Genomic DNA, 27,113 nt, shown 5'->3' with positions numbered 1-27,113 from the left:
CCTGCTTAGGCATCAACGCTCATCTGTGCAAGTATATAAACCAAAAAGCTTGATTCGACACTAGATTCGTTTTTATTTAGTTATTTTTAATTAGAATGAAGAAATAATCAGGAAATGAACTAAGCTTTTCAAACCCGCATTACCCACATGGGCACCACAGCTCTGACTATATTTTTTATTTTTATTTTGCAGTACTACCATACTTCAGCATCTGTCTCTAAATGTAATTTTATAAATGTCTTTCCAATGTCATTAGCAGAGTCTAGATTCAGAAATGTGCTTTTATATATGAGTCTTAAGCTTCAGTGATCTTATAATGGTTTATAAATTTCCTCTATTAGTTCTGGAAAGCAGCTTTAATAATTCCCAAGTGCACATAACACTCAGTAGCGTAACACATGCTGCTAGATCTACGGCCAACATACTTCAGACAAACAGGTCATTCTGGGAGGTGTTTTTCCAGACACCCGAGCGGAAACGTACAAGGCGCATTCAAGTTTGTGACAGTAAATTAAGCTCCGATGACAAAAGCTGAAATCCGAGTCTCGTGCAAAGAGATTGCGATTAGCTTTCAGTGACTTATGTGAATCATCACCGAAATTGCTACATGTGTAGTGTGAAATGCGGGACACAATGGGCGCACTGTTTCTCTCAGCACTAGAGATGTAACATGAACCTCCATCCTCTCTGAAAAGTGGCTCAAGTGCACATATTAAGGCCCCCTCCTTTCACACGAAGCCCCCTCTTACAGAGACCACTTCAAGAGCAGAGGCTGACTGATAGCGCCAAAGAGATCCTCCAGCAAGAACAAGGAAAAAATAGCCACTGTTGAGAGGCAACATCAGGCAGGCCTTTCAGGGAAGAGAAAATAAATCAATATCATACAAAGAAGTTCATTAGTTGTGTCTGCTAAAGCAAGAATCACTTAAAATCTGTTCATATTTAGGGTGAGGGATTGAAATACCCTCTGACATTAAGAATTAAACTTTGGCACAAGGGTCAATAACCAACAAGAGTGTCCAAAATGAAGGAAAAGAGAGAAAACCTGGTGTCTAGTACTGGGAAATAATCTTTGTGTGGGTGTGTGCATTTTTTTATTATTATTATTGTTTTATAACAGAAATACTAATAAAACATTGTCATTACTACTGCTTAAAATTACTCAAAAGATCTTCGAGAATTTTATTTAAGAGTTTTTAATTAAACTTTTCTTTATTTTATTCTTTGTTGTATCACCCAGCTTTCTTTAATGCCCCCCCCCCAAAAAAATAAACATTTATTGTAATTCAGAGAAGTTCATTGCAGAGTTGTCAAGCCACAGTATATTAAAAAATGCAGATCCAGACAAAAAATTTGCATGTCACTCACCTGTATAACTCTTGTACTGTTTCTTAAGTAAATTACTAAAAATTGCAACCAAAAAATTATAAAAATCATGTAGTTTGAATGGAATATTATACAATATCACAGAAAACTCTAGAAATCATCAAGGAATACCCTTAGCAACCGCAGCAACTCTCTGACAACCACCTGCAACACTAATTTTTGAATATGAACAAGCAGCATCCACATGTAAAATTTACTTTAATTTTCTCTGCACCTAAACATCGCCACAAAGGTGAGTCAACGCAGGGGGCTGCGATGTTTTGGGCTCCAACACAAAAGGTCTTGGGGTCGAAAAAGCAGACTGATGACTGTTATCAAACACAACGGTGCTTAGAGCATTCATCACCTAACCATTCAACCAATTGGCCAACAAAGAAAAACAGTTGGTATTAAACATCCATGTGAATATTTTTCTTGCCTGAGATGAGTAATAAGGTCAGTTACAGGCCATGAGGTGCATTAGCATTGCTCAAACAAAGCAGACAATGCCACAGTATACAAGGATAAATAGAGAAACCTCAAGTCTGACCTCACTCTAGCACAGTACCGCTGCTAATGGCAAACAGCCAGTAATTGATTAATTACCCAGCGTTCAAAGGCGGCATTTCGTTCACATGTCAACTGAAGCAAACCCATCATTTGTTTTACTACTTCAGTGTCTCAACTTCTATTTTTCAAAACGACTCCAACTTTCAATGTACGATGGCGTGGTGATCTGTAGGCCTATCTGTGGGATTCTTCTATAGGTAACAATATACCTTCCCAGAGCAAAATTGCTCAGAGGTTTCCCTTTAAAATCTAAGAGTTTTGATGAGTTTTCAGTTTCATCTACACACCTTTTTAATCACCAAATTCCTTTGGAGAAATACAATTCTGGTCTAAATCAATAAACTAATAATACAATCCATGTTATGTCCAATATTAAAATTCTACACTATTGTTTAAATATGTTTAAAATAAAGCACAAAAAAATAAATAATAATAATTTTAAATGCTACAATTCAAGTATAACAACACTGACTACGTTTACAAGCTGTTAAAATTCAGGTTATGTCACTATTCAGGTTTCTGAAACATTCGGGATAACCCGTTTACATGCGTGAGCAGAGAGAGTTACTCCTGTATACATGGAATGTGGGATTCTTCTATAGGTAACAATATACCTTCCCAGAGCAAAATTGCTCAGAGGTTTCCCTTTAAAATCTAAGAGTTTTGATGAGTTTTCAGTTTCATCTACACACCTTTTTAATCACCAAATTCCTTTGGAGAAATACAATTCTGGTCTAAATCAATAAACTAATAATACAATCCATGTTATGTCCAATATTAAAATTCTACACTATTGTTTAAATATGTTTAAAATAAAGCCCAAAAAAATAAATAATAATAATTTTAAATGCTACAATTCAAGTATAACAACACTGACTACGTTTACAAGCTGTTAAAATTCAGGTTATGTCACTATTCAGGTTTCTGAAACATTCGGGATAACCCGTTTACATGCGTGAGCAGAGAGAGTTACTCCTGTATACATGGAATGTGTAATCAATCGCCAATATCCCGATGTAAACGGTGACGCACGGTTAGCGTCTGGACGTACGGACAACATTAAGACACAATATGCGTCATTCTTCTTCCTGTATTTTATGCGCCGTCTCTACTCAAAAGACCAAGATTCCTTGAGAATAGAACATGCGCAGAACACACATTTTGATGGGGATATGCCGAAACGCTAGCCTGACTACGTCAGACTTCCTACTTCCGCTCAATTTCATTTCGCTTTTGTACTCAGTCTGATACAGCGTCAGAGCTTTCTGTTTGCCACCGGTCTGGAAACAGCCGGGCCAATCAACGAACAGAGGGCGGGCTGAGAGCCGTGACGTAGATGCGTAGGTTAATTTTGCATAATCTGCAAAAGTCGTTTACAGCCATGTTCACTCCGGTATTTCGCTCGCATCATTATGTGTTTACAACAGGTTTACAGTGGAAGTTCAATCATAGATTTGAGTTTGATGCATAATGTTGAGAGACTTCCTGTTTGCTGTTGACGGCTGTACTGCGTTGGAGCTCCGTCACTATATTCTTTTCATTGACTATTTTTAACTTAAAAATCAATTTTATACATCATTGTTTCCGTTTATATAACGCGTGAATATATCCTCTATTGTATTCTACAACAAAAACAATCAGAGCGCCTCGCTATCACTAGTTTTATTTTGATCTCCCGGGTCCGCTATTAGCTTTTAGCCAGTTAGCATCAGCAAGCGTGTTTGCTGCTAACTGCGCTTACATTGCTAATACTCTATTCTCACACATTACCACTGCTGTACTCACTGTTACTTGCTTTAATGGCGGATGAATGTCTCCACTCTGTGCAGCTCGAGCTCGAGGCCGTGGGGAAGCAGATTCGCGACCTGGAACAGAGGCAGGCCAAGCTGAGAGAGCGGAGAGCCGCGCTGGAATCATCCCGGGCTGACGCTCACAAGTCCGGGGTAAGTATACAGCGTGCTGTTAACAGTCCCACCACGTCTACTCCGTGTGTTTCTCTGCGCAGGCCCGGTGCACCCAGGACGCGATCTTCCCAGATGTCCTTCACTGCGACGCCGGGACACCACGGACCCTGGGTGCATCCACAGCGGAGGACGCGAGCCTGGTCCCGGGCGACTACTTCTCCCCCTCCTGCCTTCGAGATCTCCATCCAGAACCGCTTCGCTCCCCTCCGCGAGACAGGACGCGACGCTGTGATCATCGGAGACTCCATCGTCCGACACGTAAGTGCTACGTTAGCCGAAGGTAAAGTGCACACTCATTGTTTGCCTGGTGCTCGTGTTCTCGATGTTTCTGCGCAGATACCCGCGATCCTGAAGGACGGCGAGAGCCCCAGAGCGGTCGTGCTTCACGCCGGGGTTAACGACACCACGCTGCGGCAGACGGAGACGCTGAAGAGGGACTTCAGGAGCCTGATCGAGACGGTTCGCAGCACGACGCCCGCGGCGACGATCGTCGTGTCAGGACCACTGCCCACGTATCGACGAGGACACGAAAGGTTCAGTAGACTTTTTGCTTTAAATGAATGGTTGTTGTCATGGTGTAAAGAACAGAAACTGCTATTTGTTAATAACTGGAATCTTTTCTGGGAGCGTCCTAGACTGTTTCGCGCTGATGGATTACACCCCAGCAGAATTGGAGCGGAGCTTCTCTCTGACAACATCTCCAGGACACTTCGCTCCATGTGACTAGTAAGACAATTCTCAAATAACCATTATGATGAGTTTTGTTCTAACCGCTTAAATGCTAAAGGTACTTGCGCTGTAAAACCTATTAAGACTGTGTCTGTTCCCCGAATAGTGAGGTCAAAATATAAATATAATGTAGGATCTAGAAAAAATCTTATCGTAATTAAACCAGAAAAATGTAAAGTAAATGAACAAAAACAATTTTTAAAGTTTGGGCTCATAAATATTAGATCACTCGCACCAAAAGCAGTTATTGTAAATGAAATGATCACAGATAATAGTTTTGATTTACTCTGCTTGACTGAAACCTGGCTAAAACCAAATGATTATTTTGGTCTAAATGAGTCTACTCCACCAAACTACTGTTATAAGCATGAGCCCCGTCAGACTGGTCGTGGCAGGGGTGTTGCAACAATATATAGTGATATTCTCAATGTTACCCAGAAAACAGGATACAGGTTTAACTCTTTTGAAATACTTCTGCTAAATGTTACTCTGTCAGACATGCAAAAGAAATCTAATGTATCTCTTGCTCTGGCTACTGTGTATAGACCACCAGGGCCGTATACAGAATTCCTGAAAGAATTTGCAGATTTCCTCTCAGACCTTCTAGTTACAGTTGATAAGGCGCTAATCATGGGAGATTTTAATATTCACGTTGATAATGCAAATGATACATTAGGACTTGCGTTTACTGACCTAATAAACTCCTTTGGAGTCAAGCAAAATGTCACCGGGCCCACTCATCGTTTAAATCATACACTAGATTTAATTATATCGCATGGAATCGATCTTACTGCTATAGATATTGTACCTCAAAGTGATGATATTACAGACCATTTCCTTGTATCGTGCATGCTGCGTATAACTGATATTAACTATATGTCGCAGCTTTACTGTCTGGGCAGAACTATTGTTCCAGCCACCAAAGAAAGATTCGCAAATAACCTGCCTGATCTATCTCAACTGCTAATTGTACCCAAAAATACACACGAATTAGACGAAATTACTGACAACATGGGCACTATTTTCTCTAATACATTAGAAGCTGTTGCCCCAATCAAATTGAAAAAAGTTAGAGAAAAACGTACTGTACCATGGTATAACAGTAATACTCACTCTCTCAAGAAATTAACTCGTAGTCTTGAACGCAAATGGAGAAAAACTAACTTAGAAGTTTTTAGAATTGCATGGAAAAACAGTATGTCCAGCTATAGACAGGCTCTAAAAACTGCTAGGGCAGAGCATATACACAAACTCATTGAAAATAACCAAAACAATCCTAGGTTTTTATTTAGCACAGTGGCTAAGTTAACAAATTACCAGATGCCACCTGATTCAAATATTCCACCAACGTTAAATAGTAATGACTTTATGAATTTCTTCACTGATAAAATAGATAACATTAGAAATACAATAGCGAATGTAGATTCTACAGCGTCTAACACTTCAGTTTCATCCATCGCACCCAAAGATAAACTGCAGCGCTTTACAACCATAGGACAGGAAGAGCTAAATAAACTTATCACTGTATCTAAACCAACAACATGTTTATTAGATCCTGTACCCACTAAATTACTGAAAGAGCTGTTACCTGTAGCAGAAGAAACGCTTCTCAATATCATAAACTCGTCGTTAACTTTAGGACACGTCCCAAAACCATTCAAGCTGGCGGTTATCAAGCCTCTTATTAAGAAACCAAAACTAGATCCTAGTGTACTGGCAAATTATAGGCCTATTTCAAATCTTCCATTTATGTCTAAAATTTTAGAGAAAGTTGTGTCTGCTCAATTGAGCACCTTCCTGCATAAAAATGATATGTATGAAGAATTTCAGTCAGGTTTTAGGCCCCACCATAGCACAGAAACTGCACTTGTTAAAATTACAAATGACCTGCTCCTTGCGTCAGACCAAGGCTGCATCTCATTTCTAGTCTTACTTGATCTTAGTGCTGCGTTCGACACCATAGATCATGACATACTCATAGATCGATTACAAAACTATACAGGTATTCAAGGGCAGGCTCTAAGATGGTTTAGATCCTACCTGTCCGATCGCTACCATTTTGTTTACTTAAATGGGGAGTCATCTCATTTATCATCAGTAAAATATGGAGTGCCACAAGGATCCGTCCTAGGTCCCCTTCTATTTTCAATATATATGTTGCCCCTTGGTAATATTATTAGAAAATACGGAATTAGCTTCCACTGTTATGCTGATGATACTCAGCTATATATCTCAACGAGACCAGATGAAACTTCCCAATTATCTAAGCTAACAGAGTGTGTTAAAAATGTAAAAGATTGGATGACACACAATTTTCTCCAATTAAATTCGGATAAGACAGAGATATTAATTATTGGACCAAAAAACACTACACAGAATCTTGTAGATTACAATTTGCAACTAGACGGATGTACTGTTACTTCCTCTACAGTCAGAAATCTGGGTGTTATATTAGACAGCAATTTGTCTTTTGAAAATCATGTTTCCAATGTTACAAAAACTGCATTCTTCCATCTTAGAAACATTGCCAAGCTACGAAACATGTTATCTGTTTCTGATGCAGAAAAGCTAGTTCATGCATTCATGACCTCTAGACTGGACTATTGTAATGCACTTCTAGGTGGTTGTCCTGCTTCTTCAATAAACAAGCTACAGGTCGTCCAAAATGCAGCAGCTAGAGTCCTTATGAGGTCAAGAAAATATGATCATATTACCCCAATTTTACAGTCTCTGCACTGGCTACCTATTAAGTTCCGTATCAGTTACAAATTATCATTACTTACCTATAAGGCCCTAAATGGTTTAGCTCCAGCGTACCTAACTAGCCTTCTACCACGTTACAACCCATCACGCACCCTAAGGTCACAAAACGCTGGACTTTTGGTCGTTCCTAGGATAGCAAAGTCCACTAAAGGAGGTAGAGCTTTCTCACATTTGGCTCCCAAACTCTGGAATAGCCTTCCTGATAATGTTCGGGGTTCAGACACACTCTCTCTGTTTAAATCTAGATTAAAAACACATCTCTTTCGCCAAGCATTCGAATAATGTTTCTTTTTAATTGTGAGTGTAGTTGCATCTGTTCAAAGTTGCATTTTTATTCATTAGCTTGGGTTAAACTAATTTTACTTTGTTGGATCAGCAGCTATGCTAATGATGTCTGTATTTTGTTTCTATGTTTCGCCACGGGATTACATCCCGTGGTAACTAGGATTTAAACAAGCTCCAGTCTGGATCCAGAACACCTGAGAAGAGATGATGCTGACCCTCAGGGGACCCCAGATGATGCTAACCTTGAATCAACAAACAGAACTAACAATTATTGCTAAATGTGTGACTGAATCATATAATAACTTAATAATATTGATAGTTCATCGTCTAGCTGACTACGTCTTGTATTATTATTATTATTTTTTCTAAAATCCTGGCAAATGTGCACAAACTACTAGCTACTACTAAATATTGTAGAAACATAATTTTCTGTAAAGTTGCTTTGTAACGATTTATTTTGTAAAAAGCGCTATACAAATAAACTTGAATTGAATTGAATTGAATGATGTCTGTGCTTAGATGCGGCTGTACAGGTGCATAACATACGTCATACCTAAACGTATCTGATTGGCTTACGGGTAACCAATGATTTTAAACTTCAGACAAGCGCCCCTTAGTAAGAGAGAAAACACTTTTCTATTATGCCATTCCAGACTCTGTCTACAAAGCAAAGTGAAGTAGCAGAGTCTGGAATTACCAGGCTACCGAAACGCGTTTACAAGACCAAATATTCGGGTTAGAAAAGGGGTACCCCAGGTATAATATTTAAATAATATGCGCGACCGGGTTATTGCTAATATTCTGTTTTTGAACGGGTTATTGGCTGCATGTAAATGTAGTCACTGTAATGAACTGCATAAAAATCTATTTATTTATAAAAGATTAAATTCAACAGTGTTACTAAATTATTCGTTCTAGTATTAGCTATGCCTTTTGCCTCAATTAACTCCTAATCACGGTTTAAAAGTTAGTAAGGTAGTTGCTAAATTTAGGTATTGGCTAGGATTATGGGACGTAGAAATATGACCATGCTGAATATGTGCTTTATAACTACTGATAAACAGACAATGTGCATGTTAATAAGCAACTAGTTAATAGTGAGAATTGGTCTCTAAACTAAAAAGTTACCTTAATTTTAAGTGAGACTTTGATGATGGCAAAGATAATCTAAAAGAAAAAAATAAGAGAAATAGAAATGCAAAAACAGGGGAAAGGAATATCAACCAATGTCAATATTAATATTGTGTGATATCGGATATAGTACGGTGCATGCAAAAAAAAAAATAATAATAATATATAAAATAATAATATAATAAAATAATATATATAAGTCAAAAATGAGACAACTAGTGACACAGTATTTAGTATAAGTAAAAACCTTTAAAATTAATGAGAGCAGCAGTTTGACGATTGTAAACACAGCGAGAGACATGTTTGAGATTTTATTTACAAGAAATGCCACCTTCCTTGTTGACAAAAAAAAAAAAAAAATTATTAACTGATGCTTCTATGCAAAATATGGAATTATAATACATTTTCTTTCATTCTTGGCATAAGATAGCTTGCCAGCCAGCATCCCTCTTTAAAATGAATAGAGGTTGCATTCTGAGCACGGTTAGAGACATTCTTGTGGTATCTTCTGAAGATCTTGAGAGGAAATGTGTGAGATTACTGCAGTCTTTTTCTCAGCAGAAGCATTTAGGAAACCAAAAACATAAGTTAAAATCTCCATGTAATCTCACTGCTGTCAAGGAGAATCAATTGAGAGTTTCCTTCCTAGGTCTTTACAAGAAATGCCACCTCCCTTGTTGCTCCAGGAAAAATTTTAACCTTCATAAATAAATTTGTATTCATTTTTTCCATAAAAAAAGTTTGGCCGTCAGTATCCCAAATTGGGTGGGAGGGGTAGTATACCTGGTGAAATTGCATGGGAATAGGAGCCCAGACTACGAAGCTGGATCTCTTGAAAGTCATTTGAATGTAAATGTGGCAGCTGTTGTTCCTGATCCCACTTGTAGAATACACAATGTCCAAGCCCACTGGAGTGAAGAAAAGCTTGTCTTTCCCCCAACCATGTGGAGAAAAAAAAAACAAAAAACAAAAAACAACCTCATCTAGAGAAAGGCAAGAGTCACATTTCATAAAAACACCCAGCTACACTTCATATTTAAAAACTAATGCTGCAAAGCCCTGACAGCTGCGTAGCCATACCAATAACATGTCTCCTTCAAGGAGAACTTTCCTAAGATTAACCAAGTTTCACTAAAGAAAAGGAGAGAGAGAAAATTCCCTCATTCAGCAACTCGCAAACCCTCATTCAGCAAATCGCAACTGCTCAGTTGACCAGTCACTATTCAGTAATTCTGGAAATGAAGAGTGCTACAGCATGTTTTTCCCTCTCTCCCAACTTTTAAGTCCAATAAAACATTGCTATCTTGACAGGCTGCCTTTAGCCAATACATATGATAAATCAGAGCTTGACAGACTGCATCCTCAGCTAAACATAATGCTCCGGGCAAGCAAATACACCCCCTGTACCCGGTGCACTCATTATCGCCATTAATAGCGTTCATGTTTAGAAGGTGAATGAGAAGGTTGCGTTTGTAAAGGCCAACTAATGCACCAACTGTACTGAGTGGCAATGATTTATACGGCATCTGAGAGGGACAAAGCAAAGCTCTAATCATTTGAGCATGCGGAAATTAGCGGATTTTTCCAAATACAAGCAAGCTGACAATGAGGTTCATTTACAGTAAGATCTACTCGTCCTGTCAGAGTGACATGCCATTTAAACAAAACAATAATGTATTGTACTGTACTGTAAAGTCACGAGTGAGACCTTTCTGAGTGCTAATTACTGGATGCCATCAAAACTGTTTGTTGTTTGTCTTTGCAGGATTTCCGGAAAATATCAGGCAATTATCACATTTTTTTATTTTATTTTTTTAAAGCCATGGTAAGGAGTTTTAAAAAGGCATGCTTATCTGTTTAAGGGTATTTTCTCCTTTTTGAAAAGGTGAACAATTTGTATACATTGTTAACCTGAAATCGATACTATCTGTAGAAGTTTAAAATCACCAAAAATTACTTGCATTTCTTCTAGACTTTGAACTGAAATACATTAACCCTGTATGACCAAAATACGTGCATTTCTAAAGATTTCACAATTCTTACATTTCTATTATTTCATATTGCTTTATTATTTCTTACTAAAATAGTATGCTTTTAATAAATAAATAAATAAATAAATAAATATTTTCTTTTAAAGCATACTATTGGTATTTTCTAAATATTCCAGTTTGTTGCATTAAAGGGTTAAATTTTTTTAGGGTTTTGCATTTCTAAGCAAAGCAAGCATAAACATTTGTGTCACACTTTTGTCAAATACTCCATACTAAACATACATTAAATAAACATACATCAAAATAAAGACGCCAATCCAAGATCTGACAAATTATGATTTGCATTTCTAGGGAATTCCTGATTTCTTGCAAGATTTTTTTGTGAACTGAAACATATAATTGTAGATTAAAAGGTATACAAAGCAAGCATTTTTGCTAAATTAAGCATCTTTTCTAAATTTTCAGCTTTTTTTTGTCTTAGTGTAAACATTTAGACGTTTGTCCAATAATATCCATACTACATGCACATTAAAAGAACGATGACGAATTTGATACATAATTTTCATTTCTAAGGAATTCGGGATTTCCTGCACCAGTATTTGAGCTGATATATCTTGTACTGCTATTGCATTGTCCTCACTGTCTGCACATACTATAATAACAAGCCTTTGACATTTGTGACCCTGGACCCCAGAACCAGTCTTAAGTCGCTGGGGTACATTTTTAGCAATAGGCAAAATAAACATTGTATGGGTCAAAATTATAGATTTTTCTTTTATGCCAAACATCATTAGGATATTAAGTAAAGATCATGTTCCATGAAGATATTTTGTAAATTTCCTACAGTAAATGTATCAAAATGTAATTTGTGATTAGTAATATGTATTGAAGAACTTAAAGGTGATTTTCTCAGATTTTAGATTTTTTTGCAACCTTTTCCAGATTCGAATAGTTGTATCTCGGTCAAATAGTGTCCTATCCTAACAAACATCACCGGAAAAGTTTATTTATTCAGATTTCAGAAGCTGTATAAATCTAAATTTAGAAGAAAAAAAAAAATACACTTAAGACTGGTTTTGTGATCCAGGGTCACATATTTAGTTTAGAGCTTCCAAAATTTTACCCTGCCAAAACCCAACAAAATCAAGTAGGAGACAAATATCCTTTTTATTTTTCATCAAACTACAGTCCTGACAAACTGACAAGTGGCCATTAGGACAAATTGGCATTTATGGTTTACATAGCCATTGCTTTTAATCTTGGTATATAGTGAGGGTGGTAGTATTTACAGCACTATAAACTTGCACACAATAAAAGCCTAATTGCATTAGCAGTCAGTGAGGGTCACACAACTTTCACATTGATTTCAAATGGAGTGAGCACACAGTAGGTCACAACTACAATGCAGTTCATTGATCCGAAATACATTTGTTCATAACCACCCCCATGTACCAAATTCTCCACTTTTCATTACTACGCAGCAATATACTTAAGCTTATGGTAACACTACTAAACTATGTTGTCAAAAAGATTTGTCACAGAATATCGGAGTTCTGGTTACATAATCTGATGAGAGATCTCTTAGAGACCATTTCTAAAAAATAAAAATAAAAATAAAAATAAAAAAAACGGATGCCATGATGTCAAAAGCAGGTGTGAGATTGATACTTCATTAAAAAAAAATCATTTAAAAGTAAATCATATACCAGTTTTTTTTTTTTTTTTTTTTCAGTGTAGACAACATCTGCCATCAGTGGTACAATCTGAATTTTATGAAGTGACAAGAATACTTTTTGTACGCAAAGAAAATAAAAATAATGACTTTATTAGACGGTATGTCTCTTCTGCCTCACAGTAGTGCCATTTTGGAGAATATTCAATGAAAGCGAACTGCGTATGCTAGCCTGTGTCAGCCACACAATATGGATACAATTTCTATGTTTATTTACACTTTGATTTGAATAACAAATAGCGTATAGCATTTTCCTTTTGGGGTCGAGTATAGCACTTTAATGCCACTTTTTGCACACATTTAATAAAAAAAAGAAATCAATTGTCAACAAAAACTGAGATCTAGGTTGTTTATTTATATTTTTGGAAATCACCCCTTTTCTGCCATTGGTTGGGCAAACAGATAGCCACTCCCCAAGATCACATGACTGGTTGAGCCAATATTGCTTTGTCAGGCCAGTTGCTCAAACAAACAGAGCAATTTTTTTTTTATTTAAGACAAACTGAAGAACTGTGGATGAACAGTCTCAAGTCCCGAAAGTAGGCAAATGGCCAAAAAGCAGCCTGACGTTTCTTTCTCAATATGGGTTTATCAGCTACAGTTTCTGAACAGTGGTTGAGCAGGAAAAACACTTCACTGCACAAGAGTCTTGTGAAGACAGTGATCAGATGTTTGTACAGTAGCACTGCAGGGATAAAGAGACTTGGCAGGGGTGCAACTCTGGGGCTCTTTAATAAGAGGAAGGTGCAATGAGCAACACTTCACACACTGTGTCCACCTTCCATTGATGTCTATACTCTTTCACAATAGCTCAGCTATGAAGCCTTATTACATGAGAGACACCGCGTCTCGACTGGAAGAGTCACTGGGGAGCTCAAGCAATTCATTGATTTGTTTCCATCGTTGTTTCATCTCATTGCGGCTCTCACATCGCTTCAAACAATGTCAGTAGTTTATGAAACCAAACCAAACCCACAAAAAATAGCTTGGACCATTAAAAATAGGCATTTTGATGAGTTCATAAGCAAAAGTAAAAATATCCAAAATTATGTACTTTTATATGGCCTCACAAATAGACGACATGCAAGTTAATTTTTATAAAGATTACTCTTGAGGAGTAAAGGAACATTGCGTAAATGTAAAAAATATAATGATTAGAAGATAAAAATAAATTAGTCTATGTTTTTCTTCATTCTCTTCGTAAGGGTGAACAAAGGGAGAGTTGCCCGAGTTTTCCTTTTCATAGAAATTACTTGTGTGGTGGACCAGGGTCCTCATCAACATGGACCATGACAATGGGCCGACCTCGAAAGTTCAAACCAGTGGGGACCCACCAACTTCAGACTCATTTAGTACCGCTGCATAACACCTCACGGCACACTACAAGGACTTGGGGTCTCTCGGATTTAACCCCATGATGCTTGATATCCTCAGGCTTAAACACTGGCTTACATTATGCCTCTGAAATTGAATTAACATTAATAATTGGTTTTTATCTGGTATTTTTTTTTTTTTTTCGAGCCAAGTGGCCCCAAAATAATCTAGAACTCGCACGACGCACTTAAAAATAATCTTGAATATCAAACCAATGGAATATATGAACTAACTTACATTTTACTGCACTTTAACCAAATGGTTCCTTGATCATTTTAGTGCATGTGTGAAGTCAGTTCTCTTCAAGTTCACACAGGTGTTCTAGCAGAGTATCCACAGGTCTTTATGAACATGTTCCACTAATGTTTGACAACCACAAAGTGCCCAAATACATATTTTTCTTTCTTTACCCAACCATTTTCTTTTGATACCTGTTTGGGTTTAATGTGTGCTCTTTTTCCACCTTTTGGTTTGATATTGTTATCTAATGCAATGCCATGCACATCTCCCAAGAGATTCTGTGTATATTTTATGTATACGGTGCAAGACAAAACATCTCTGCTATCAATCTACAATACATTTTTCAACGGCCCTTCTGTTGTGTTGAAAATACTAGGCTGCGTGTGCTACTTTATAAAAAATACAAATAAAAATAACAACACCTTTAAGATCTCAAACCATTTTATTATCTCCATCTCCATGCTTAATCACTCTTCAAATATAATTAATGTATAAATGACAATTACAAAAATAAATGCAGTTCATATTTTAAAGTGCAGCTGCATATCAGTACAAGCAAAATATTCATACAATATTTGCTATTTTCCCCCTAAAATACAACAGCAAAAGCCATGTACTCCTCCCCTCAGATCGAACCCTCAGACCCCAAAGAGGAGGGTGGTAGTAAACCTGGAGCTATAAATGCACATTTGCATCGCAGGATCAATCTGGAAACGCTGTATCCCACTGCCAGAAAACAAAGCTAACAATCGTACCCTAAAGCTGAACACGGTCTTCTCTATATCTTTAAACTAAAGTCATCCATCCAGATTACACCCCTAAGTGAATGACACAGGAGTGAAACATGCAGCGGTAAATTGGTACACCCTCGGCCCGTTAATATGGGATCGATGTTGAGTCCAAATGCTGGAAAAATGCCCAAAATGTCCCAGTCAATGAAAACTAACTTCTATTTAAAAGGTTAAACAGTTTTTTAAAAAATATATAGAAAGAGGAGTAATTTATTCTTAAGCACTAATTAATGGTTTTACATGGTAACAGAGTACAGACAAGCCCTCTTTACTTTGCACTACCCTTCCATGCTGCAAGTTTACAAGCTGCTCCATAATAAATACCAGAGGAGGCTGCGCGTAATAGGATCAAGCATCCTCGCGCACTGCTCCAGCTGTTTCTGCAACCACACGCACTTTTCACGTGAACATGCATCTCACCATTGCTGAAGAAGAAGGCGTCTATCCAGCGTCTTGCAGGTTAGCGTCGTTTTCCGGAAGGTGTTATGCTCTTAATATCGATGTCTCATCATTATGATCTCCCGTTAGGAAAAGTAATAGAAGGGGGGAAAAAAAGGTCCCAGGCTCCGCATAGAGAGAGAACGAAAGAGCGCGCGCGAGAGAGAGCAGTGCGCATGAATAAGTCGAGCCGTGTGTATTACTGCGGAGAGCTGGAGGGCGAAAAGCGTCCGTGAGCTGTAGTGTCGAGTCCGTGAGCGCTTACAGTGGAAAGCAGTGCAGGAGGCTGGAGGGAATGCCGAAGAATGACAAGCGGCTTCCACCATCCACGGTCGGCTCGTACCATGTGTGCAGACGGGAGGGGGGTACATGCTTGAACGCAAACGCTTTTTACGCGGGCCTATATTAGCTACAATGAAAACGGGTTAGTAAAACTTGCAATAAAAATAAAATAAAATAAATAATAAGAATAAGAATAATGAAAATACTACTACTACTACTACTACTATTACTACTAATAATAAGAATAAGAATAAATATATAAATAAAACTTGTGTTTGACTGAATGCAAGCTGCATTATTAGTTACCTACCAGGGGTAGGCAAGTTCGGTCCTGCAGAGCTCAGCTCCAAACCCTAAAAAATACATAAATAAATACAAGAAAAAAGCTAAACTCTCCAGGACTGCCGCTCACTAGGACCGAACTTGCCTACCCCTTATAAGATCTTGTTTTAAAATATTAGGAGAAAATCGTATAAATGAACTTATAATTTACGGAAAAAAAAGTCAGTTTCCTAAAATTTGCATAATAGTAATAATAATAATATTTATAATGATGTTGATGATTATGATGATGACATGGAGGGTTTGTGATTTGACTTCAGTTCCTTTGAAGACTTTTATTATGTGCCACTTGTTATTCAGAAGCTTACATTTTACATTAGGTCTATCAAACATTTAATAGTTCAAATAGACTAGAGTATCAAAAATGTTTCTTGCCCTCAGCAAATATTGCTAATAATCAAAAAAAAAAAACTATATAATGAAGTTTTTTACTGAAAAGTTATGTTCTCAGGACAAGAGCGTTTCTCATAAATAGCAGGTCAGGGTAAGTTAAATGTGGTCTATTATATATTTATAAATCTGATTAATTACAATATCTGTTGGCCAAAAAAAATAAAATAAAGGGTTGATGGTTTTATTTATATCAATTATGATATTTCTTTATGTATAGAATTACAATTTTATATATATATATATATATATATATATATATATATATGAACTAAATATTTTTGTCTGTGCAATAACAGTGTAACTGTTTCGATGAAAATTGTAGATGAAAATTGTAGATTCACACTCAAGGCATCAAAACTATGAATTAACACATGTGGAATTATATATGGAATTATATGCATAACAAAAAAGTGTGAAACAACTGAAAAAATATCATATTCTAGCTTCTTCAAAGTAGCCACCTTTTGCTTTGATTACTGCTTTGCACACTCTTGGCATTCTCTTGATGAGCTTCAAGAGGTAAACACCTGAAATGGTCTTCCAACAGTCTTGAAGGAGTTCCCCGAGAGATGCTTAGCACTTGTTGGCCCTTTTTCCTTCTGTCTGTGTTCCAGCTCACCCCAAACCATCTCGACTGGGTTCAGGTCCGGTGACTGTGGAGGCCAGGTCATCTGGCGCAGCACCCCATCACTCTCCTTCTTGGTCAAATAGCCCAGTGTGACTCTACAATTTACATAGTCATGAAAATAAAAAAAACTCTTTGAATGAGAAGGTGTGTCCAAACTTTTGGTCTGTACTGTGTGTATATATATATACAGGTGGATCTCAATAAATTAGAATGTCGTGGAAAAGTTTGTTTATTTCAGTAATTCAACTCAAACTGTGAAACTTGTGTATTAAATAAATTCAATGCACACAGACTGAAGTAGTCTTTGGTTCTTTTAAATGTAGTGATTTTGGCTCACATTTAACAAAAACCCACCAATTCACAAATCTCAACAAATTAGAATACTTCATAAGACCAATAAAATAATAAAATAATAAAAAAGCATGTTATCAGAAAGTTACAAAACATTTGTAGTGAATTGATGACCTTCTGGAAAGTATGTTCATTTACTGTGCATATACTCAATATTTGGTAGGGGCTCCTTTTGCTTTAATTACTGCCTCAAGTCGGCGTGGCATGGAGGTGATCAGTTTATGGCACTGCTGAGGTGGTATGGAAGCCCAGGTTTATTTGACAGTGGCCTTCAGCTCATCTGCATTTTTGGTCTCTTGTTTTTCATTTTCCTCTTGACAATAGCCCATAGATTCTCTAAGGGGCTTAGGTCTGGTGAGTTTGCTGGCCAGTCAAGCAAACAGACACCACAACACCAACTTTTGGTGCTTTTGGCAGTGTGGTCAGGTGCCAAATCCTTCTGGAAAATGAAATCAGCATCTTCAAAAAGCTGGTCAGCAGAAGGAAGCATGAAATGCTCCAAAATTTCTTGGTAAACGGGTGAAGTGCCTTTGGTTTTAAAAAACACAATGGACCAACACCAGCAGATAACACTGCATCCCAAATCATCACAGACTGTGGAAACTTAACACTGGACTTCAAGAAATTTGGGCTATGAGGTTCTCCACCCTTCCTCCAGACTCTAGGACCTTGGTTTCCAAATGAAATAAAAAAAAACTTGCTCTCATCTGAAAAGAGGACTTTGGACCACTGGGCAACAGTCCAGTTCTTCTTCTCCTTAGCTCAGGTAAGATGCCTCAGATGTTGTCTGTGGTTCAGCAAATTTCTTGACACTTCTGTGCATGGTGTCTCTTGATATATATATATATATATATATATATATATATATATATATATATATATATATATATATATATATATATATATATATATATATATATATGAAGAGTTCAGATGCAAAAAAAAAAAAATCATAATGTCTCCGCTACGTATGGTAACCCTCTTTAACTGAAGGAGGGAATGGAGACATCACGTTGGATGACTGACGAATTTGGGGATATCGCTTCGATAGACCGTAAATTAAATACTGTAGACTTTACACATATGGGATCCACTTAAGTCTCAAATATGGAACCCAGCCTTCTACCGGTTCTCAAGGATTCAGCTAGTGAAGGCCTGGTGCTAGACGCTGCAACATGTCTGGCTGCCAAAGGGGTGGATGAGCTCGATAGGGTCTACAGTTCGGACACTCTTGAGTATTTTTAGCAAGCTGGCACTAACCGGGACCTCTCAGTGCCACTACCCATTTGAGGTGAGAACACAGGAGGATACCGGCTCCACACAAAGGCTATAGAATCTAGTTAGGGGTCATCCAGCCCGCAGCTCTACAAATATCTGTCAGCGAGGCACCACTTGTCAGTGCCCAGGAGGGTGCCACACTCCTAGTATAGTGAGCTCGCAACCTGAATGGGCAGTGCACACCATGTGCCAGATTAGCCAGGGTGATGGCATCCACAATCCAGTTGACCATACTCTGCTTAGAGATGGCCTTTCCCTTCTGCCAGACTCTGTAACAGACAAAGAGCTTTTCTGAGGTCCTAAAGCTTTGTATCCTGACTACGTAGCATCTCACATGCAGGTTCACCACCTGGTCCCTGAAGGGAGTAGTGGGAACCTTGGGCACATAGTCAGTTCCGGTGCCTCAGGATTACCTGGTAATCAGCCGGGCATAACTCTAGGCATGAATCATCAACCGAAGACATGAATCATCAACCGTGCAGGTCCCCTACCCTCTTGATGGAGGCCAGTGCAAGCAGGAGCAGAGTTTTCAATGAAATAAACTTTAGTGCAAAGGCTCAAATGGGCCATGTTGTAGTGATTTAAGCACTAGAGACAGGTCCCAAGAGGGTATGTAGGGGCCTTAGAGGGGCCAAGAGGTTAAATCCTTCCATGCCCCTCTAAGGAACCTGATGACTAGGTCATGCTTACCCACTGACACCTCTTCTACAGGTTCATGGTACGCAGCAATCGCAGCATCCTGGACTTTGAGGGTGGAAGGGAAACAGCCTTTGCTCCAGCCCTTGCTGCAAAAAGAAAAGCACTGGCAGTTAAATATCTCTGGAGAGAAAAATTCTAGGCTACAAGCTCCAGCTCTCAAAAGTCCCGTGAACAATTGTTCTGTATGTGTTTTATTGCCTTATTCAAATGATTTAACATTTTTAGGTTTTCACTAACCACGCATAAAAAAATTTTTTTTCTCAAAAACACAATCATGTACATACATGCTTCTCACATATTATTATAGCCCAGTTTGTGCTTATTACAGTAAGACTAGACTTGAGCCATTTAGATGTGTATAAAAAATGGAAAAAAAACACAAATGTCAGGGCATGAAAACTTTGCCAGACCCCAAAAATACCCTTAGACTACCATAGCACAGTCCAGAGACAGTGCAGTGACCTACATTGCTCATAGCGCTAGGTCAGTACCAGTATGGAGTTATCTGAGAACCTCTTGGTTCTGACCACCCTTGGTGCAGGTCATTCAGTGCCTTGGCCTGGTATACCTTCAGTAACAAAGCTGCATCACAACTGACCGCTCCACCGGGGGGACCCCCATGTACCCCCTCGCTGCACCATTGTCGAGGGTGTTTTGAGGGAGGAGGAGCCCACCGGACGGTTTCTGACAGTAATAGGTGCCTGGTGCCTGACCTGGTGAGCTCATCATGCACTTCCGGGAAGAAAGGCACCAGCACGGGGAGCTGAGAACCAGCACGGACCTCCCCCCCCCCCCCCCCGAGAATCCAATCATCCAGCCTGGATGGCTCGGGACACAGTGGAGGTTTCCACTGGTGCACTACTTTCTCTGCGGTGCGGGAAGCATAGCTGTCATCTCTGGATCTGATTCAGGCGGCAGGACAAGCACTAGATTGCAGCAGAGGCAACAGAGCTCTGCCCCCCTGAAGGAAACGGAGCCTTGTTCACAGCTCCGAGAAGGTCATCTTCCCGCAATGGGAACATGACTCATCTGCGAACGCCACCTCGGCGTGTTTAATGCCCAGACACGTGAGGCAGCAATCGTGACCATCACCTGGTGCCAGACAGCAACACCGGACAGCAACACTGAACCAAGCTCTCCTTTGCAAAGTTCTTCTCGAAGTTCCTCCTGCACCTAAACGAACAAATGCAAATTGCTGTTGCTTAAACAAACAGAAAAGGATGTGAAAGAGTCCAATTCAGCAGGGCGCACTCCACGCTTGAACACCGAATTTGCGGTGCGGGGCCTAATGCTTAGAGAGCCAGACTAGTTACCAGAAGGTTGCCGGTTTGATTCTCGGTGCTGGCAGGAGTTGTAGGTGGGAGGGAGTGCTCTCTTCCAAACTCAATACCCATGGCTGAAGTGCCCTTGAGTAAGGCACTGAACCCCTAGTTGCTCCCCGGGCGCTGGATATATAGCTGCCTACTGCTTCGGGTGTGTTCACTTCTCACTGTTCTGTGTGTGCACTTGGATGGGATAAATGCAGAGCACCAATTCTGAGTAAATACGTCAAAATACATGTCTTAGAAAGTATGTTCGAAAAAACTGTCAGTTATGTCTTAAGTGAAAATAAACAGTTGAGAAAAATATTGGATGTTTATTGTATTAATTAGATGCATTCATTGTCGCTTAAAGTGGCTGTGCCTAATTTAGCTACTAGCTGCTGTAATTTTAATCCAAGAAAATGAAAGAAAGAAAATCACTCACTGCTCTTTACTGAATTACTTTGTAGTTTTTTACAAGAATTAATGCACATTCAAACCAACAATTATTCAGACACCAGATATAACTTTTTATATTGTTTTTACTATAGGTGCAGTACACATTAATTCATTTATGTTAGTGAGTATAGCAAAATAAAGCGAACTGTGACATATTATACCCCAAAATTCTTCATACAGTGGACTACTAGAGAAATTGATCAAAAAAAAACAAAACAAAACAAAAAAAACCTTTTTGGGACCAAAACTTATTCTGACACTTGTGTTGCTTACGCATTTTTTCCTGAATTGTCTATGCATTGCTTGCATTACAACAAAGTATTGATAGTTGTGCAAATATTGTCATATCAACATTCTGAAGTTTGTAATCCATTTGTAATCTATTAATTGTAATCAATTACATATCTTTCTATCAAAGTTATCTGACATTATCAAGATTAATTTGTTTTGACAGTTTAATTCGGAGTTATTGTCACATTTTATTACCAATTTCTAAACTATAGCAAATAAACTGTGATAATGTGAGAAATGTTAAAGTTTGGTTTGATTGTATATTTAATTTTTATAGTGAAGAATATGCAGTAATATTTTACATTTATTTGGTTTCTTTTCCTGGACACCTACAAACTTAAATAAAATAAATAAAGAGTTTGAAAATACAAATTAAACCATTTCAAACAGGGCCCTCTGGTACAACCTGCACTGGGGCCCTGCAAACCTGGGGCCCTGTTACTGAGACGCACAGGGGACTGGCCGCTTGCAGCATTGGTGTAGTGCAGCCTGAAGTGCGCAACCCCCGTCGACTCAAAACGACCATCGCTGAAGCGCCCTTCCGCCAACACCAGAAGCTTCCAAGAGCGCATTAAACTCTAAGTCAATTGAAGACACTGGATGGAGCAGAATGATGTTGTTGCTTGGCTCCGAGGTGAAAAGCTGGTATGCTTTTTATACTAATCATTATTTAATGAGATTAATTGATTAATTTGTAGTTATTGTATAGCCCATAGTTCATAAATTCTGTACTAATAAAATATAATTACTTATTTTAATACTATTAATACTCTAAATACTATAGCTGTGCTACTTTATAAATACAGTAGAAACACACAAAAGTATAAGATTAATAGAAATATCTTTGAAATTCTGTAAATAATCCATATCAGTAATAGGTCTACTATAATCAAGTTACACATTAACTTCAATCACATACAAGTGAGTTTGTGAATAAAATTTCAAAATGTTTTTTGCAACAACCACCTGATTCCAAAAATGTGTAGGTTAATATAAGACACATCCTTTGTGTTTTTCTGTTTTACTTACATTGTTTGGCCCCCGCATGTTTAAGTAAATCTTGCCCTCAAATCCGAAGCTATATGAACACTCTTCTTTTCTGCCTTGCTTCTCTGCATTAAAAAGAATGGTCAAGAGTTCCTATGCCTTCAAGTATGTTTGGTTACCCTGAGGACAAGAGAGAGGCCATGAGGTGGTATGTGTGGGGTTCAATTCACTGGATTATCCTCTGAAAGCTAACCTCAGGGAAGTTTGGAGCTTCTTGCAGCTCTGTGACTGTGAATGGGAGAGTGAAAAGTTAAATAGTCTTTCACATGTAAAACTGCCTGGCCAAACTGGGATTGTGAAAATGTCAGTGTGGGATTTGGAGGCCCTTGGTTGACACAGGCAACAGGAAGATGGGGCTAACCTCAGTGGGTCCATAAGGATGTTTTTGTGCACTCAGGCATATGGGGCCCTTGCTATCTGTGCTTTAATATAGGTAGAGTGGAAACATAAAACTCAAAGTCTAAGTAGGCTTTGGTTAGATTTACAAGCTAGTATATGATTTACACAGCCAGTTTGGATTAAATGTGAGATTATGGAAATAAAAATGTATCCCACATACTGGCATGCAGCACTTTTTACTATATATATATAACACACAATGTACTTGCTACATTGTTAGTAGAATGGCATCTACGTTAATATTAGTCTGTTTCTCTCTTATTCAGAGGTCACCGTAGCCACCAGATCCAGTCTGTATCCAGTTTATATAGTCACTGCAGTCGGATCCAGTACGTATCCAGACCAGATGGTGGATCAGCACCTAGAGAGGACATCTACAGCCTTGAATGTCAGCGGAGACCAGGACAACTAGATCAGCCCACAGTCAAGTCCATGTCTCCTAGACGGCAATTGGGACAAGACCACAGGAAACAGATGATTCTTCTGAACAATCTGACTTTGCTGCAGCCTGGAATTGAACTGCTGGTTTCGTCTGGTCAGAGGAGAACTGGCCCCCCGACTGAGCCTGGTTTTTCCCAAGGTTTTTTCTCAATTCTGTCACCGATGGAGTTTAGGTTCCTTGCCACTGTCGCCTCTGGCTCGCTTAGTTGGGGTCACTTAATTTCCAGCGATTTAATTTACTTGATTGCACAGATACTATTTAAACTGAACTGAACTGGATGATGACATCATTGAAGTTAGTGATGAACTGGCATTTTTGCTTTATTGACTCGCTATTTTCCTTTTTAATGCTGTTCAGTTGCTTTGTTACAATCTATATTGTTAAAAGTGCTATATAAATAAAGGTGACTTAACTTTATCGATTTCAATTAAATCGCTGAAACACGGCTCTGGGGTGTCTTTCCTTTTCATTGCTACGAATAGAGTTTTTTTGGGAAACACACTCCTTAATAATAAACAGCATTAGCAGAGAGAAATAAAAACTTTTATATGTAAGCAAACATATAAAAATGTACATAGAGTGCTGCAGGGATTATGTATTTTTGAGTTAGCATTTTATCACTACTGGGAAGTCAATGGATTTATTTATTTATTTATTTATTATTCTTTTTTTCCCCTTTTTTTTGTATAAGTTAAATGAGATAAGGTGGTTAACATAAGCTCAAGATATTTTATTCTGTGACTCTAGCCCGTGTCTTTGGGTACATATATGAGTACAGATCTCCTGTCATCAAGTCTTACTTTCACCTGCATCAGCATGACCTGAAGGCACCATCAGCGGCGCAGCTCTGGCTTCTCTCCAAGCATGAAAGCCCAAAGGACACAGTGGCTACAGCAGATTACCAGGCCATTGCAAAACGCTGCCCATCAGACACAGGACACCTTACTGAGGACAGTGTCAGTGCTAGAGTACTGCTGCATTGCTGTACTGTTTGCAGAGTTTAAGCAAAGTAATGCAATAAAACAATCATTATTCTGGCCAACCACTCACCAGAATCAAAGCAGCACTTATCAATATAAAACATTGTCCTTTTTGTGGTCATCTTCATTATTTATTTATTTATACATTTTGTTAATTTATGAAATCCTTGTGCGTTTCATAATGTCTTAACTTGAACCATATTTTTTTGTAGTGTCAGAATTGTTCATTTTTTTAATAATACCATGGACAAACAAAAGCATCTCTCACTATTTTACCTCTTATTTACGTCTTCTTGCATAAATGCACAAAACCATTTTCAGATAAGAGCTGTGGATAGTGAGCAGAACCATCTGTAGGTATAATCTCACATATTTACAGTAGATGCTGTTCTCACAGTCATCTCCCAGGAAATGGCTCTGTTATCAGTAAATGGGTATACTGTAAGCATCCTGTCATCACTGGCCAAGGTGTGACTAAATAATATTTAATGTCGCTGCGCAGGCTCTTTTAACAACTTATGACCCGATGACCAGTCTTTGCATTATGATTAAAAGCAGTATCAATAAAGTAAAACAATGTGATCAGGTTAATCATTTGTAAATGTGTGTCTCCTAAATCTGAAATTGAAAACCAGTTTAACATTTGCATTCAACAAAAATCATTCAACAAGTTTATTTTGTCAGATAATTATGACATTTAACCAATGTTTGAGATATGTGAGACACTTTTTTTTACTGAAATGTTTATCAGTAATAATCTCAGAAATAATGTGTTATTTTTAAAAAGACTGTAAAATGTTGACTAAAACTAGACTAAAATTAAAAGACTTTTAGTCGAACAAAACTTGACTAAGATACCTTGAGTTTTCTTTTGACTAAAACTTGATTAACAATAACAAATATGTGAATGACTAAATATGACTAAAACTAACAAGGACATTTGGCACAAGACTAAGACGAAATTAACAGTATTAGCTACCAGCCTCAGATGCATTGCTTCATTGCCATTCAGAGCTCACCCCTCATAGCATCATGGGATAGTAAATCATCTATCAGGTGTGGGCTTCTGAATTTCACAAGAAGTAGTACACCATCTTTGTGCTTCTTGACTGCTGTTTTATGAATTTGGACATAATGCTCCTTTCACATTCTCTTTCATATATACTATTTAGTAAGGAAGTATGCATACTGAGATACAGCTTTGGTGTTTCTGCCTAAACATATGGCTAAAATAGTAAGAGCAGCATGTTACTTTCCTGTTTGTTTGTGTATAGATGAATAAGGCAATCTTCTGCTGCATTCCTATTGCAAACAGTATCTGCATATTAATTAGTGTATTGGAAAGAAATGAACTGATAGCAAAAATTCATATTGAATTTAAATAGCAGAGAAATAAATATTGTGATTTACCTTATCCCTGGAGGTCTAATTGCTAACCAGAGGGAGAAATGGCAAATTGCACATTAAAAAAGAGAAAAGCACACATCAGTCAGAAAGCCTAACCACAAGTGCTTCTCAGTCAGACTGCATCATTTTCTAGGTTGTTTATTTAAACAGCTTGTGAATGAGACACTGGGTGATTTGTTCCTTCGATTACTTGATCCAACTTGTCATTACCTCCACTCCGCAATGTTGCCAACTTTCACAGCCAATTGCAACATGTCCACTCTCAGGGATAGCAATTTTCCTCCGAACGGTAATAGGATCAGGGTCTGAATGCCACTTCCACATGATTGATGAGAGATTAAAAGGATTATTGAGGTTGAAGGCACTTTTAGCACCCTGCCGGGCTCCAATTTCCAGCATTGAGGTGCCACCATGCAGATGGGGGTCTCTGTGGAACACAAGGAGATTGTAAAACTAATGTTTTTGAGGTGAGCAGCAGGTGGATTTGCAATGAGAGTGAGAAGGCAATCATCTAAAAGTCAAAATCAAATCAAAGGGAAACAGAAATGCTAAACCTGTCAGGTTAGCCCTTTATTGGCCAAAAGTAAAAGTTCCTTTTGTTAAAAATATTAATTTATGTATATTTATATGTGTGTATGTGCATGTATGTATCTACAGTATGTATGTACTTTTGACTTACTAATTAGCCATTGTTGTCATGAAATTTTTGTTTATATGAAATTTACAGGATGCAGTGAGTGATTAAAACATGTGAAGTGTCAGTAAAGACATTTATAATGTTATATAAAAAAGTATCACAGTTTCTACAAAAATACTACCAAAAACTGTGGTATTCCAATTATAATTAAAAAAAAAATAAAAAATAAAAAAAATTAAAATAAACAAATTCAAACTGTAATGATATTTTTATGATTTTTTTGAGTGAACTATCCCTTTAAGGCAGTACGAGACTTATGAAACAATCTTGAGGCTGGCTCAACCTGGATATACCTGGATATTCTGTCAAGCTCTGGTTATATAGAATCATATTAAAAGTTTGATACATGAGAATCTCTTCAGCCAAAACATTTGTTAAAAAACTCTTGAGTCATTGTGGCATAACATTTATCATGACTTGTACATTAACAAGTGATGTACAATGAAGCTTGTCGTTTTCTACGTCTCATTTAATGACTGTTTCATTTCTTCCCATATCAAAGCCATATTATAAGTGAAATAATGGGAAGGATCCAAACACAGCTGCTGGTTGTGAATTGGCAAAATGATTTTGCCCTTCAAAGGTTTTTGTCGGCTTGACCTCAATCGTTGCTCAGCATTGGAAGGCGCCCAGATAACAAGCTCTTGTCTGTCAAAATCAAGTGACAACTCTCAGCACTTCAGCGCTTTAATGCGAGCTGATGGCTGGTGTTGCAGACCACAGTTGAGGCACTGCATTAAGACA

General features: G+C 38.0%; 1 protein-coding gene across 9 annotated transcripts in view; it reads right to left on the bottom strand.

Moving 5' to 3' along the window:
- The window catches only part of LOC113058573 (teneurin-4-like), a 231,987-nt gene extending 216,057 nt beyond the window's left edge, over positions 1 to 15,930 (bottom strand). For 5 of the 9 annotated variants that reach the window (XM_026226588.1, XM_026226589.1, XM_026226593.1 and 2 more), the window contains exon 1: positions 15,356 to 15,926. The gene's annotated coding sequence lies outside the window, so the exon portion shown is untranslated. Of the gene's footprint in view, positions 1 to 15,355 lie in introns of all 9 variants that reach the window. The other 4 variants (XM_026226591.1, XM_026226590.1, XM_026226597.1 and 1 more) reach the window with 3 other exon arrangements.
- Between the last annotated feature and the right edge of the window lie 11,183 nt (positions 15,931 to 27,113).

This window comes from Carassius auratus, chromosome 40 (assembly GCF_003368295.1).
Source record: "Carassius auratus strain Wakin chromosome 40, ASM336829v1, whole genome shotgun sequence".
NCBI lineage: Eukaryota > Metazoa > Chordata > Actinopteri > Cypriniformes > Cyprinidae > Carassius > Carassius auratus.
The sequence above is the reverse complement of the archived record's forward strand: the minus strand, read 5'-3'. Positions and strand labels throughout refer to the sequence as shown.